The following is a 12144-nucleotide window of genomic DNA, read 5'->3' on the forward strand; positions in this document are numbered from 1 at the left end:
TTTAAATAAATTGTGCTATTATTAATACATTCTCAAAATCTAAATTAAAAAATGGTTCCAAAAACCTCAAATTTGGACTTTTTTTTTCTTTCGATAACTCTTAACTTTAAATGAGCAAGAAATCTTCGTTCTTCAACTAATATAAACATATTTATTAGATAATTGGTTAGGAATCACTTTTCTCCACAATAACATGATACTGTCTACCTTCAGTATAAGCTCTAATGACTTTACTTTATGTCTCATACCAATAAAGAGGTATTCTTTACTTATAAATAGTAAACTCATGACGATGTGACTCAATCCCAACCATCAAAAACTGTTAAAGATCACATATATGTTTAGATTGTTAGTATCTGATTAAATCTCTAGTCTGATATTTAGTTTTTAATTTCTTGCTTGTTACCTGAGTAGATTTTCTAAATATGTTTTTGTATTATATATATATATATATATATCGAACATTCTTGCTCTTCCTAATATAATCTTCTTATCAACCATTCAACCACTCATTCTTTCACTAACAAAAGCTGCTCAATCAATCCCGACCGTTCCAGCCCCCAAATCTTCAACAAGCACAACCCCAAGGCCCTATCTTTTTTCGAAAATCTGCAATCCCATAAGCAGACGGTAAAAAAAACTCAAGAAATCTCAGTCTTAAGCGTCGCGCTCTCTAGTTCGACTATTAATCAAACCAAGAACTTTGAATTGATAAAACTACGCCTTTAGGGAACCTAGAACAAGCGATGAAACACTTGGAATCGATGGTGGAGCTCCGGATTGAAGTGGAAGAGAAAGCTTACATTGCTTAGTTGAGGCTTTGCGAATGGAGAAGGGCATGCAGTGAAAGGTCTCGAGTTTACGAGCTTGTTTCGAGTAAGAAATCTTGATTGGGCATTCAACTTGGTAATGTTTTGTTGAGCATGTTCGTCAGGTTTGGAATTGTTAGTGAAAAGGGTGAGTGATTGAATGGTTGATAAGATGATTTTATTATAAAGAGCAAGAAGGCTCTATATATATATACATACAGATCATACAAAAAGATATTTAGAAAATCTACCTAAAGATCGGCAGAAAATCTGGTAACAAACTAGTAAACAAATAAAAAATTAAATCAAATCAAAACTAAATCAACTCCTAACTTTAAGGAGATTTAATCAAATACTAACTGACAAATCCAATACTAATTGACAGTAATCTAAACAAAAAACGTGATTTTTAATACTTCTCCTTGTTTAGATGTTGTGAACTCCAAATTTTTTTCTGAACACCCATCTTACTCCAATTATCTTTCGGTTTAGAGGTCGTTCAACCAACTCCTAGGTTTTGTTTTTCTCAATCACCGAAAGCTCCTCCTCTGACAGGTGCATCATCAACCAAAGCATCTTGTCGTTCATCTTCAGACTCTTCTAACATGCTACCAAAGATTAAATTGTTTGGTGTATTAAAAATGTGATTCACCTTCGTCAGTTCTTCCCAATTCCATTGCTCATCTTCAGCAAAATGAACATCTCGACTCACTATAACATAACTAGTGTGTGGTTGAAAAACTCTGTAAGCTTTGGATATAGTGTTATACCCAACAAAGATGTCAGCTTCTGCCTTTTTGTCAAGCTTATCATGCTTGATCTGTGGAATGTAAGTGAATCAAAGACACCCAAATACTCTAAGGAACTTTACAGAAGGTTTGTAACCATACCAAACTTCAAATGGTGTGAGGTCCTTCATAGCTTTTGTTGAAATTCGATTTTGCAAGCACACAACAGTGTTTGCTGTTTTTCCCAAAAACGTTTTGGAAGATCCTTCTCATGAAGCATGCATCTCGTCATCTCCATTATGAATCTATTCCTCCTCTCACTGACGTCATTCTGTTGAGGAGTGTATGGTGCTGTCAATTGATGTTCAATTCCAGCCTCTTCACAAAACGTGTTAAAAGTTTTTGAAGTGTACTCCTTGCCATTATCTGATCTTATAGTCTGAATCAAGCATGCACTTCCATTCTCAACTCTGGCTTTGAATTTCCAAAATACACTCGCAACTTCTGACTTTTGCTTCAGCAAGAAAATCCAACACATTCTTGTTAGATCATCAATAAAAACAATGTAATAAAGATTACCATTTAATGATGGTGTTCGCTGAGGACCACAAAGATCAGTATGAACCAGCTCCAGTTTTTTCGAGACTCTCCATGCCTGTTTAGGAAAGAGTTGTCTATGTTGCTTCCCAAAATTACAAGCACGACAAGGAGGCATGTCATCATCAATGTCAGCGAGTCCTTCTACTAGCTTCTTTGACTGAAGCAAACCTCGATGATAAAAGTGCCCAAGTCTTTTGTGTCAAATCTTAGTGACACTAGCTCTCGATATAAAGGCCATATGCTCTTTCTCCATTGGATTTAGAGCAAAACTTTTTCCTTTCATTTTGAAATTGAACAAGTCTTTGCCACTAGCATCTCTGATCAAGCACTGCTTATTCTCAAACAACACCTTATAGCCCTTATCAAGTACGNCCTCCTCTGACAGGTGCATCATCAACCAAAGCATCTTGTCGTTCATCTTCAGACTCTTCTAACATGCTACCAAAGATTAAATTGTTTGGTGTATTAAAAATGTGATTCACCTTCGTCAGTTCTTCCCAATTCCATTGCTCATCTTCAGCAAAATGAACATCTCGACTCACTNACACTTAAGAGATTTTGATCAATTTTAGGTACAAATAAAATATTTGGAATAAATTTTTTTACCTTCATAGCTTGTTATAGCTACTTTGCCCNATATAGTGTTATACCCAACAAAGATGTCAGCTTCTGCCTTTTTGTCAAGCTTATCATGCTTGATCTGTGGAATGTAAGTGAATCAAAGACACCCAAATACTCTAAGGAACTTTACNCAATTGATCTTCTTCTTCTTGATCAACTACTTGTGCATCTACTTCTTTTACTTGTCCTTTGACTTTGCAGATCACAACTTTGAGTTCAAGTTGATTGCATTTGAAGCATTTGGCGTCAAGTTCTCCAACATTTGTATGGTGGATGACCTTTCTTCTCACAATGGTGGCAAGGTGGATAGGATTTTTTGAAACCTCCTCCTTTTGCCTTATGATAATTGGCAGATGAATCTTCATTCGTCGATTGGTTTTTGAAAAATTTCTTGTTTTTGTACATGTTTTTGTCTTGATGCTTAATAGGTAAGGCACCTTCAATCACCCCTTCTTGCCTCATAGACCTCCTTTGCTCATGTGCTTGTAAAGCATTCAAGAGCTCTGTAAGATAAATCTTTGACAGGTCTTTGGTGTTCTCCAGAGTAGTAATGGTGGCTTCAAACTTCTCTGGAACAGTGTGACTAGCAGCTTTTCAACAATCCTGGAATCATTTAACATAAAACCAAGCAATCTCACCTTGTTGGCAATGCTGAGAAGTCTGTTAGAGTACTCTTTCACCGACTCAGACTCCTTCATCTTCTGCAACTCAAAATCCCTAATTAAATTTNATTACCATTTAATGATGGTGTTCGCTGAGGACCACAAAGATCAGTATGAACCAGCTCCAGTTTTTTCGAGACTCTCCATGCCTGTTTAGGAAAGAGTTGTNATCCTCTCATCTCCTTCATATTCAGCCTTGAGATAATCCCAGATTTTTTTTGCTGTTTTAAGGGGTATTATTCGCATGAAGATCATTTGAGATATAGCGGCAAATAGGCAAGCTTTTGCCTTTGATTTCCTTGTCTTATTTTCCTTTTGTACTTTGATTTGTGCTACAGTAGGATTATAAAAATGATAAGGGACCTCGTAATCCTCTTCTATTGCTTCCCAAAGATCCAAAGCCTCCAGATAAGTCTCCTACAAACTGCCCACATTTGATAATTGTCTCCATCGAAGACGGGTGGTGCAACAGCTGAAAAACTGGATTCTCCTTCCATCTTGATCTCACAGATCCCTTAGGAAGACGACTTTGATACCAAATGTTTGTGAAAAGAGTGAGTGATTAAAGCCATGTATGTTTGTATTTGTAAGTAGACTTGGAAAATGTAGTAAAAGAAGCATTTGTGCTCTTCTTTAGCCAATGACTAAGTTTCTTTGCAATTCTATGTAGTTTAGGTTGCATGTAGAATCATTCAAGCTCGACATGATCAATCTTGTTTGTGGAGTGATTCGAATCTCAATCAAGTGTTCTTGCCTTAAGATATTTGATCAACAAGAATCATTCAAGCTAGACATGATCGATCTTGCTTGTGGAGTGATTCGAATCTCAAACAATGTTCTTGTCTTGAGAAATTTGATCAACAAGGTAATCCGAATCTTACTCCCCATGTACTGATTCCTTATCATATCACGGGCTTTGAAAAGATTGCAAGGGCAACTACTTCAAAAGAAGCGTGGGACACTCTAGAAAAGGTGTTCAAAGGAACCGACCGAGTCAAGCAGGTGCGTCTCCAGAATCTGCGTGGCGAGTTGGAAAGCATGAAGATGAAGGAGTCAGAAAATATATCTAACTACATTACACGTGTACAGACCGTGGAGAATCAGCTAAATCGAAACGAAGAAATGTTACCCGAGAAGCGGGTTGTGGAGAAAATCTTGAGGTCGTTAACAGACAACTTCGAGAATGTCATATGTGCCATAGAAGAGTCAAAGGACCTGACAAAGTTCACAGTCGATGAGCTTGCCGGTTCTCTCGAGGCACACGAGCAACGTAAGAAAAAGAAGAAGGGGCCACTCGATCAAGCGCTTCAGACGAAGGCAACAATAAAGGATGAAAAAGTTCTCTACTCACAAAATTTTCGAGGTAGAGATCGTGGAAGCCGCGGGAATGGTCAAGGTGGTCAAGACAATAGTTACGAAGAAAACTACCAAGAGAAAAGACTGATGAGCTAAGAAAATTGGCGTGGAAGAGGACGAAATCAAGGGTGCAGTCAAGGATACAATTCCAATATCCAGTGCTTTAAATATCAGAAGTATGGCCACTATGCAAACAATTGTAACTCCGTCAGATGTTACAATTGTGGCAGAATGGGTCACTATGCGAGAGAATGTCGAGCCGAAGAAAAGGTGGAAGAAACCATGAACTTGTTCTTGGATGACGCAACAAGTGGAGGCATCCTTTTGATGGCTGAAAATGAAGAGTTGAACACAAAAGAAGACGGCGGCGCGACAGTCGTGAGCTGATGAAAACTGTTGGAAATGAGGTGATGCGCAGCGGATGTGGCGAAATCCTGATAGCGGAGACGAGAAAATCGGATAAAGATGAACAACCGAATAACAGAGAGCCCGAGCTCGAAGAGAGTGAGCTCCAATGACCGAAAAAGCAATTCGAGAAAGAAAGAAGAAAGATGGTGAAAATTGAAGAAGAAAAGAAAGAGTTGGAAACAAAAGTTGAAAGGTTAGAGAAGGAAATTGATGAGCTGAATGAGAGTTCCGCCTATCTCAATGAGGAGAAGGAAGAGAATGGGCAGGTAATCTCTAAACTTGCGAAGAAAGTTGAAGAAGGTGTGAAGAAAGAGAATGACTTGTTAATGGAGATTGAGGGTCTAGTGGACGAGCTAGTGAGGGAGAAGAAAGATATAGAGATACTGACTCAACAGAGAAACTCACTCGACGTGAACCTGAATCAAGTCCAACAGGAGGCAGTGAACTTACGCCTGAATCAAGTTCAACAGGAGGCAGTGAACTTACGACACACAATTGAGACACTCACTCGTGATAAAATCAAAACTGGAGGAAACAAGAATGCTACTTGACGTGAACCTGAATCAAGTCCAATAGGAGGCAGTGAACTTACGACACACGATTGAGACACTCACTCGCGATAAAACCAAACTGGAGGAAATAAGAATACTAGCTGTAAAGGTCGTTGTGGACTTACGAAGGGAATTGAGTAAACTGAACGAAGCCGTGAAGTCTCATCAGAGAAGGACAACCCTATTTTGCCGCTCGAGGAAAAGAAGAGAATATTGAAGAAACCACGACTAAGATCGAAAAAACGAAAACGACGCAGGTGTAATGATTATATAGAACATTTAAGTTTACGGGGGAGTGGTTAGAAATAAATTTAAATGAGAGAGAGAAAAGAAAGTAACAAGGAGTAAACTTAAATGAGAGAGATAAAACAGTTATTATTCNCAAAAAAAAAAAAAAAAAAAAAGTCAGACGTATTCTTTGGAAAGGAATAGTTTACGTATTCTACCGTTGTGGGCTGAAATTAGGCTTCGTGTATTTACTTTTCCCTCTGTTTTGAGAACTTGTGGTGGCGTTTCTGATATAGCTAGAGGTAAAAGCGATTCATGCGCATGTCATTAGATTTGGATTTGAGTCGGATGTGGATGTGAGTAATGCTTTAATCTCTATGTACATGAAATGTGGCTAATTTAGTAATGCAAGGAAACTGTTTGATAAAATGCCGAAGAGAGATCGTATTTCGTGGAATGCGACGATTTTGGGGTATTTCGAAAACAGTGAGGTATTGGAAGGATTGAGGTTGTTTTTCATGATGCATGAGCTTTCGGTTGACCCAGATTTGATAACTATGACTAATGTAGCATCTGCGTGTGAGCATCTTGGCGACGATGTTTCAGTGAATAATTCTTTGATTCATATGTGTACAGGCCTTGGGCACTTGGAGGAAGCAGAGAAAGTCTTTTCCCGAATGGAGTTAAAAGACGTCGTATCGTGGACGACGATGATAGCAAGCTATGACCATCACAAGCTGCCTTATAAGGCTGTGGTAACTTATAAAATGATGGAGTTAGAGGGTGTTTTGCCAGATGAGATTACTTTAGTTGGTGTATTATCAGCTTGTGCTTGTTTAGGCCATTTGGATTTGGGTATTAGGCTACATGAGATTGCCATCAAGATTGGCCTCATATCACATGTCATAGTCTCAAACTCTCTCGTTGATGTGTACTCCAAGGCCTTAGAAGTATTCCACAATATCTCGGGAAAGAATGTCGTATCTTGGACTTCACTCATCCTCGGGCTAAGGATCAATAACAGAAGTTTCGAGGCGCTGTTTTTCTTCCGTCAGATGAATGAATCAACGAAACCAAATTCTGTAACTTTGATTACTGTCCTATCAGCATGTGCTAGAATAGGAGCTCTTAAAGAGATTCATGCACATGCTCTACGTACTGGCATCGAGTTTGAAGGCTTTTTACCTAATGCTATTCTAGACATGTATGTAAGATGTGGAAGGCAGGTCCCTGCACTAAACCAATTTAACACTCAAAAGAAAGACGTTACGGCGTGGAATATACTTCTTACAGGTTATGCCGAGCAGGTGTTAAAATGTCATCACTAGCCTAATAGGGTTAAGCCTAACCATTGTATGAGTTATTATATCTATGATTTAGGATTTTAGAAATAAATTTAGGAAAATGATTTTCCGAGTTTAGAAATAAATTTAGGAAAATGATTTAGATATTTTAGGAAAAACGTTGAGACATTTTAGGAATAGATTGATTATTCTCTAGTATAAATACCCCTCCACCCTACTTAGTTTATCATCCCAAGCAATACAAAGCAATAGTTTCTACATAATGTTTGTAAATCTCCACCTACTTAGTTTATCATCCCAAGAAATCCCAAGCAATACAAAGTAGTAGTTTCTACAGAATGTCTTGTAAATCTCTTCTCGATTGGTCTTAATAAAGTGTGCGAGTGTTTCTCGATTGGTCTTAATAAAGTGTGCGAGTGTTTCCCACAGAGAGTTGTGTTCAACAATCTAGTATCAGAGCGAGGTTAGTGTAGGTTATCTGATCTCTTGGAATTCTTAGTATGCTATGTGGTTGCAGCTCTGACTGATCTTCCACATCATAAACGATTTCTTGAAATTAATAGTGAGTGAGTTTCTTTTGTGTCGTGAGTAGTCTGTGACTCTGCAAGTCTTGTGTCGAAAGATCTTGTTTGGTATTACTGAGGTATAGCCAACACGATGGGTGATTTCCAAATCGTTGGAGGAATCAAGAAACTCAACAACAACAACAACTACAACACGTGGGCAACATGCATGATGTCCTATTTACAAAGACATGATCTTTGGGAGATCGTTGGCGGGTGCAAAACTACGCCGCCAGAGGATGATTCTAACGGCGCCTTGCGCAAATGGAGAATCAAAGCAGGCAAAGCAATGTTTTCCTTGAAGACCACAATCGAAGAAGAGATGTTAGAGCATATTTGGGATGACAAGACACCGAAAGAAGCTTGGGACACGTTCGTGATGTTGTTCTCAAAGAAGAACGATATGAGGCTACAACTTCTGGAGAATGAGTTGTTGTCAATTTCACAACGTGACATGACGATTTCTCAGTACTTCCACAAGGTCAAGTCGATCTGTCGGGAGATTACTGAACTAGACCCGAAGTCCACCATTGTAAAATCTCGATGAAGAGGATTATAATCCACGGATTGCGACCAGACTATCGAAGCTTCATTATTGCTGTACAAGGATGGCTCACTCAACCATCACTTGTAGAGTTCGAAAATTTGTTAGCCAGCCAAGAAGCCATGGCTAAACAAATGGGAGGCATCACATTGAAGGGTGAACAAGAAGCACTCTACACAAGTGAAAGTCGGAGCAATAATAAGTCATCTACAAAACGTGGATACAATGGTGACAAAAGAAGTCACTAAGGAACTGTACAACCAAGGAGAGCTTAGAAGAACGACAACCAAAGTTCTCAAGGGAAAAGATTTGAGGGCATTTGCTACAATTGCGGGAGGAAGGGCCACATATCCAGAGATTGTTGGTCCAAGAAAAAATCTGTCGAGAGCAATGTGGCATCCTCCAACATGGAGATGGAGGAGGAATGGGATGCAGAGGTATTGTATGCCATAGAAGAAGATGAGCAAGCACTCATGGCGATGATGGGAGACCATATCGATTATGAGAATGATTGGATCGTTGATTCAGGATGCTCAAACCACATGACTGGCGATCAAAGAAAATTGCAAGACAAGAAAGAGTACAAAGGAAGTCGTATGGTACGCACAACAAATAACACACAATTGTCAATTGCTCAGATCGGCAATACGACAATCATGCTTGGCAATAAATCTGATGTAGTGTCACTACATAATGTCTATCATGTACCAGGAATAAAGAAGAATTTGTTGTCAGTATCACAACTAACAACATCAAGAAACTATGTTTTGTTTGGGCCAGAAGATGTAAAAGTCTATGAAGATATTAAGATAATAGGAAAGCCGATAATATAAGGACGAAGAGTGGATTCCGTTTACGTTCTATCTGCAGAGTCTGCCTATGTTGACAAGACACGGAAGAATGAGACAACAGATCTATGCATGCAAGATTGGGACATGTTGGCTACCACAAGTTGAAGCTGATTATGGAAAAATCCATGCTCAAAGGTCTACCTCAATTTGAAGTCAAAACAGACGTTATGTGTGCTGGATGCCAATATGGTAAAGCTAATCAATTACCATACAAAGAGTCAAATTTCAAAGCAAAGAAACCATTAGAGTTAATTCACTCTGATTTGTTTGGTCCAGTCAAACAAGCATCGATCAGCGGAATGCGGTATATGGTGACGTTCATTGACAATTACTCAAGATATGTGTGGATTTTCTTTATGAAAGAAAAGTCTAACACGTTTTCGAAATTTCAAGAATTCAAGATGATGATCGAAGGAGAAATAGGAGAAAAGATCTGTTGTCTACGTTCAGACAATGGTGGAGAATACACGTCAAATGAGTTCGATCAATATTTACACGAGTGTGGGATACAATGTCAGTTTACATGTGCCAACACGCCACAACAAAATGGTGTAGCAGAAAGAAAGAATTGACATCTTGTAGAAATTTTTCGAAGCATGTTACATGCAAAGAATGTTCTAGGAAGATTTTGGGCTGAAGCTATGCGAACGGCTGCCCATGTGATCAACAAACTTCCCCAACCAAGGCTAGGGTTTGTCTCACCATTTGAGATACTATGAGACATGAAACCTACCGTTAGCTACTTCCGAGTATTTGGTTGTGTTTGCTATGTATTTGTGCCTACGTAGCAAGTTTGACAAGAAAGCAGTCAAGTGCATATTTGTTGGATATGAAAATCAAAGGAAAGGGTGGAAGTGTTGTGATCCAACAAGTGGAAAATACTATACATCAAGAGATGTAGTTTTCGATGAAGCATCTTCATGGTGGTCCTTAGAGAAGAAAGACTTACTCGATTCAAACAAAATCGAAGAAAGTTTACAACAGAAGATGAGGGAGCAAACTACGCACATTCATTTAAATGTTGATGTGCCTGAAGATCCAAGTGACATTGATATTGACGAACAAAAAGTGATTCAATCAAGAGAATCTGATAAAAATGAAACGACACATCTACAACTTAGGCGATCAAATAGAATCCAAAGGTCAAATCCTAAGTATGCCAACATAGTTATTGTAGAAGACGGAGATAATAAGTTAGAGGCATATGAAGAGGCTTGACAGAAAGCGATGAAGGAAGAATACGGATGACCAAGTAGCAAATGTGTTTACAAAAGAGCTTTTGTTGTTAGCTCAACATGGTGCAACGAATGAGGACTAGTGCTAAGGGAAGTGTTAAAATGTCATCACTAGCCCAATAGGGTTAAGCCTAACCATCGTATGAGTTATTATATTTATGATTTAGGATTTTAGAAATAAATTTAGGAAAATGATTTTGGGATTTTAGGAATAAATTGAGAAAAATAATTTAGGTATTTGAGGAAAAACGTTATAAATTTTATCATCCCAAGAAATCCCAAGCAATACAAAGTAGTGGTTTCTACATAATGTCTTGTAAATCTTTTATCGATTGGTCTTAATAAAGTGTGCGAGTGTTTCCCACGGAGAGTTGTGTTCAACAGCTGACAAACTTGCCATTAAACTATGCTTGAATCAGAACTAAATCCAGATGAGATTACCTTTATTTCGCTACTATGTGCCTGTAGCATGTAGCAGGTCAGGTATGGTTATGGAAGGTTTGGAGTATTTCAATGTAATGAAAACCAAGTTTAATCTAACTCCTTATCTGAAGCATTATGGTTGTGTGGTCGATCTACTTGGCCGTGTGATATCATACAGGACATGCCAATTAACCCAGATGCAGCCATATGGGGAGCCTTGCTAAATGCTTGCAGAATTCACATAAACATTGAGCTCGGAGAACTTGCAGCGACACGTGTATTTGAAAATGACGATAAAAGCGTGGTCGGGTACTATATTCTTCTCTGTATAAGATGATGAGAGTACTTTGGGGATTACTATATAATCTTCATCGTCCATGGCAACGACATTCATGTCAATACTCTGACAAATTACCCAATAAAAATACATCTAACAAACTTCATCAAATCAATCATTTTTTATTTTTTAAAAATTAAAATAATATTTTCGTTAGGATCACATGACGATATTTAAAATGGACAAATCTTCTACATCTATGATGATGATACTAGTTTCACTCGACTAATAGCTAATTAAACTAACCAAACCAATGAAAACCAATTTGGTGATGGACGTCCATTTGAGTCCAAAACCAATTCTAACAGATTCATGGGTCGAGGTAGCAATTTTCAATTAGTTAGTTTGTTAGTTAGTTTTTTCTGGTTATTAATTTTGATGGATTTCTTCTATCAAAGGCATTGAACCCTATCAATAATAAACGATCATTTTTTGTATCTTTCCAAAGTCACTGAAATTTACCGTTAACACGATGATCATACATACTTCAAACGAACAGTAGAGACTAATTTTAAGCTTTTATGGTAATTACATAGACTAAAATAGTAGATAGAATAAAAAGAAGTACAAAGTATAAGTTGAAAATGTTATTTTAAATGGGTTGAACTCATGCTATTCAAAATTATTTAAACAAAAAAACTACCGGTCGGACGGCGCGTCAACCGGCGATCAAAAAGGTCAACTGTCCCTATCATAATATACATATAGCAAAAATACCGAGATTACCCCCAAATACATCCCTACATACCCAAAATAATAATAACTTTATATTAAAAAAAATTCTAAAAATACTTTTGTGTTTGTATGTATTTGGTTCAATAAACTTTAAAAAAATGTCTAAAAATTCATGACTAGCTATATACAAAATTAAAATTTATTATTATAAAATATATAATCTAATCGGATAGTTAGTTTTGAAAAATT

General features: G+C 37.7%; 1 pseudogene; it reads left to right on the forward strand.

Annotated features, from left to right (window-relative positions):
- The first annotated feature begins 5162 nt into the window (after window positions 1–5162).
- On the forward strand, window positions 5163–7291 carry LOC111778782 (annotated as a pseudogene).
- Window positions 7292–12144: the final 4853 nt, after the last annotated feature.

The sequence above is a fragment of the Cucurbita pepo genome, chromosome LG17 (genome assembly GCF_002806865.2).
Source record: "Cucurbita pepo subsp. pepo cultivar mu-cu-16 chromosome LG17, ASM280686v2, whole genome shotgun sequence".
Lineage (NCBI taxonomy): Eukaryota > Viridiplantae > Streptophyta > Magnoliopsida > Cucurbitales > Cucurbitaceae > Cucurbita > Cucurbita pepo.